Genomic DNA, 4,327 nt, shown 5'->3' with positions numbered 1-4,327 from the left:
GATAATCCTCCTGCAGGAAAGCTACAAGGACAATGCCACTTCCGGCAAAACTGTGTCACACTTCTACCATGGGTTCTGGCTGAACAAAACTGGAAAAACTTCTGCGCCCTTCTGTCCTCTGAGATCAAACACTTCCTTTCACATGGACATCCCTGCCAAAGAACGAGTTGAAATGCAGGTGTTTAACAACCCAGCCAGACCCACCTTCTCTTACCTCCGGAAACGAACGGCCGCCACCCTAACAGTGGCCCTATCCGTCATCAACATCACTGGACTTGTGTGCCTCGAAGGCCTGGGGGCGCAGCTGGTGGGCCACAGCTCCTGCCTCATCACCCGAACATTGGACTCAGTTGATCCACCCTCCTTTGTTGCCTCCCCAAATATGTACTTCGTCTGTGGTACTAAAGCCTACACCTGGCTTCCGAAAGGTTGGGGAGGCACCAGCTACATCGCTTTTGTCCTTCCTCCGACATATGTGGCTCCAGCAAACCATCACCGACAGAAACGTGCCAAAGACATTGTGCAAGCCGACTCCACCGGAGCACAGTTCATGGACGCAGTAAAAGGACTTGTTCCACTCTGGGGTCCAATGGCAAACAGCCGTGCCATCCGCCACTTAACTCAGGCAGTCGAAACGGCGATGAACATTACGGCTGGCATCCTCGCCAACAACACCGCCGAGCTTCAGGCCGTCCGCCTGGTGGCTCTTCAGAACCGCCTCGTTCTAGATGTGGTTCTAGCTGATCGTGGAGGAGCATGCCGCATCATTGGGTCCAGCTGTTGTACCTACGTACCGGACAACTCACCCTCAGTCTACAAAGCAATTGAACACCTCCACAGACTTTCCGCAGAGGTTCATCAGGAGCAAGAAGAATGGTCACTGGGAAGTTGGTTTTGGGACACTATTAGAAGTTGGGGATGGAGGCTGTTTTCATTTATCCTAATACCGATTGTGATACTATGTGGATGTTGCTTGGGGATTCAGTGTCTGCCACCATTATGTTTGCTTTTTATGAACTGCATCTGCCTTAAGACTTTGAACTTTGAAGCGGAGCGAATGAAAGCTTTGTAGGAGGTGGAAGTTCGTAGTATTATGGGGATAGATCCGAACTAAACAAGCTGGCGAGATATGTTAAAAGGGAGGACTGTGGAAATTTAGCTTGCGAACTGAACATTATCTGCGCCATCTTGTCTCTCCCCAGCGCGACACACAGGAAAGCGCACGGCAGCCATTTTAGGCACCCTGGTCTCTCCCCGCTCATTGCGTCCCCCTGGCGCTGCGAGCATTCCCCCGCGCGCCGGCCACCCCCGCTCTCTCATACACGGGCCATAAACCCTCTCCTTCTGCGCGACCCTGCCATGGAACCACATCCCACGCCTGACCGACATCCCATACATGGTCATGCATCTCTTTGATAACCCCCTTCCTCTGCGCCCCATTGTCCGAACCGATCCCAGGCCATCACCTAGCCCTGCGGATGCAGTTTATTGCCCCTACTGTAAGGGAAACGGCCCACATCAAAGGGATTACAGTAGATCAAGGCCCCCCCACCCCCTGAGACCCGACCGGTCGCACACACCCCCGGGAATTGGCGGAATGTCCAGCTGTGTGATAGCCATCTCCTACTCTGGGTGGGGTGGGGACTTCCACTGTAAATATGTGTGGGAACGAGCTTGAAGTGGGGATTCTGAGGATGTTCTTTTCATGTATCAAAGCGATCTCAAGAATGTGCCATGTATGATAAACCTGCAATAAAGTCATAAACCTGTGTATAAGAGGCCAGGCCTCAGAGATGCAGTTAGAGCACCTCGTGACGATACCTCGCTGTCTGATCTGATGTGTTCCACTCCGACGGAATAAAACTTTGTTTCCTGCCTTCCAGTCTCCGGCGCCTGCCTCTTTGTTGGTTTAGCATCGAATGGTATAAGAGGCGATTACCGCCGGGCAATACTTGAAAGGTTATCGACTATGACTGCCGCTACCATTTAACACAGGGGGGAGGAGGAGGAGCTGTGGAGGCCGAGGAAGGCTGGACTGGGATCTGTCAGCATGAGGGATCCCCACACCATTGGCCCCTGCCTCGAAAGGGCTGGTTATTACTCGTAGGTGCCCCAGGACCAAAAGCTGTTTTGTCTCCAAAAACCATGAACTTTGGAAAAAGAGTGTACAGGTGTCATTAGTTTCTTATTTTCCAGCTGATTTTTTGACCAGATCCTGAAGTGGTGGTCAAACACCTTTAATCCTCCAAGCAGCACTGACATAGGAATCGCCTCTGGGCTGTATCACTTTGTTTGTGATTCATCAAGATATGCCTGGAGGCGACAAAGACCCAGAAGCTGCAGCAGATTTGCACAAATTGTTGAAGGATATGTCCGCTAGAAAACAGACCTGCTGTTCCATCATCAAAAGTGTTGAAGGAAAGTTCACCTCCTTCTACAGCTGGTCTCCCAGAGATGTTTGGAATTTTCTGCACTGGGCGCAGCTTGTCCGGGGCACAATCGACTTGTGTGAAACCCTTTGTGATTGTGCTGAGGCAGAGCCATTGAGATGTGCAAGTGTGGTGGGCGACAGCTCCTCCCCCTCATCGAGTCAAAGATGGCCCATCCTGCCAACACCTATTCCCGCTTTGCCTCACTGCACATTTCGATGTGGTATATGCCCTTTTAACTGCACCCTCTATCTTCTTGTCTGCAGCATCCGAGAGAAGCGCATCCGCAGAGATTACGGTGCTTTGAGATGATGAACCCGCCATTAAATTGTCCAGCCTGGAACTCTCTGGCAGAGTTACAATACAAGGGGTTAACCCAGCTAAATCATTAGGCCCTGGGTAGAATTGAGGTACATGTGACAATGGCCCTAGTGGACACATTAATAAACATGAATTCTTAAGATATACCTGTAAAAGTAATTTACAATATTCAAAGGAAAATATAAGCACATTTATTTACACCAGATACGGATATGTCTTGTCAAAAGATATCATGAATACAAGTTTTCACCAATTCAAACATTTGTCTTCAAGAAGTTGCCCCGGGAGGAAAGGTAGGTAAGTGTAAATTTGTGCTTAGGTGAAGGTAAGTGGAAAAAGGTGGAGGGCAGTGAGCAATATAAACATCAAAATCAATTCATGAATGTCAATCCAGCCTATAACATGGTGGAGCTGTTTAGAACACCATATTGCATGGACACATAGGAATGTTAATACTGGTGCCCCCGATGGTGAAGAGGGTAAGTAGTTGTCGACGTTTCGACCCTGGGTGGTAAATGTAGATGGTTCTGACTCTTACAGTTGGGTCTTCATCAGGAGAAGGAGTGGGACACCTACGATAAAGAGACCACTATTAGCTAAACAGGTGATGCAAATGAATTGAATCATAGGTCAACTAGTACAAAAGGTTAAATTACCCCACACCTACCAAGGGTAAACGGTGGTAAGTAGAATGGGCCCGGAGGCTCCAACTGCAAAAGGGGACCTTTGTTGCTGTCTGAAAATACATGTGAACAAGACATGTGAGAGAAAGTTAATTAAATAGGATCTAACACACTGGTGATTTGCCGCTGAGAATACAGGTCCAGGCACAGTGATTAGAATCACTTCCGGGTCGCGCGAAAGGGTAACGTCCGGCCAGTAGCCCTGGCCAGGCCACCAAGGGGTATAAAGGGCTGGGGAGCATAGGAGTCTGTCTCTTCGCTCCGTGCTCACCAGCTTGCCCCCTAGCCTCGCTAGGAGGCTTTAACTTTTGTTTTTTATTTTTATTACAGATTTGGACAGTCGATGTGTTTCTACAGGTTTCGACATCCGGAGTAGCGAGGAGAAGCAGCAAGTTCCTACCGTTGTGCCGTTTGCGGGACCTTTTGTGACCGGGATCTATTGTCTCGTGCCGTGCTCGGGTCGTGTGCTGAAGTGCAGGAGAGCGGACGAGGACCTGATTGGAAGCGGGCGAGATCAGCCTGTGGTCGGGAGCAGAGCCTGCGGCGGCGAGACGGTCCAGGAGAAAAGAGCAGGTATCAGGAGGAGGTGGCGCGAGAGGTGGTTAATTGTTCATCTCCTTCACGCCGTTGCGTTTTGCGGTGCGTGCTTGCCTGCTATTTGTGGTTTATCGAGGCAGCAGTAGGACTTTGAGTCACCGTGCGTAGGCAGAGGCAAAGCGAATTGTGTCTCAGTTTAATGCGGGGCCTAAGGAAAAAATTGTTGAAGGGCCGGCTGCACCATTACCTATCATTTCAGGGGGTAGTACCAGCACACTGGAGAACAAGGGATTGGCAGTTCCTAGTGCGGCAGCAGGGAATCAACAGGAGGCACCTGAGACTACCGCAGCAGGTAAG

At 50.2% G+C, this 4,327-nt stretch overlaps 1 long non-coding RNA gene across 1 annotated transcript; it reads right to left on the bottom strand.

Moving 5' to 3' along the window:
• Positions 1 to 2,918: 2,918 nt before the first annotated feature.
• Positions 2,919 to 3,481, bottom strand: LOC146859656 (uncharacterized). Its single transcript, XR_014979044.1, has 2 exons — positions 3,418 to 3,481; positions 2,919 to 3,322 (listed from the first exon to the last, which is right to left on the bottom strand). It is a non-coding gene; the product is annotated as an uncharacterized LOC146859656 (long non-coding RNA).
• Between the last annotated feature and the right edge of the window lie 846 nt (positions 3,482 to 4,327).

This window comes from Triturus cristatus, chromosome 3_1 (genome assembly GCF_964204655.1).
Source record: "Triturus cristatus chromosome 3_1, aTriCri1.1, whole genome shotgun sequence".
Classification (NCBI taxonomy): Eukaryota; Metazoa; Chordata; class Amphibia; order Caudata; family Salamandridae; genus Triturus; species Triturus cristatus.
This window is presented reverse-complemented; position numbering and strand designations above follow the sequence as displayed.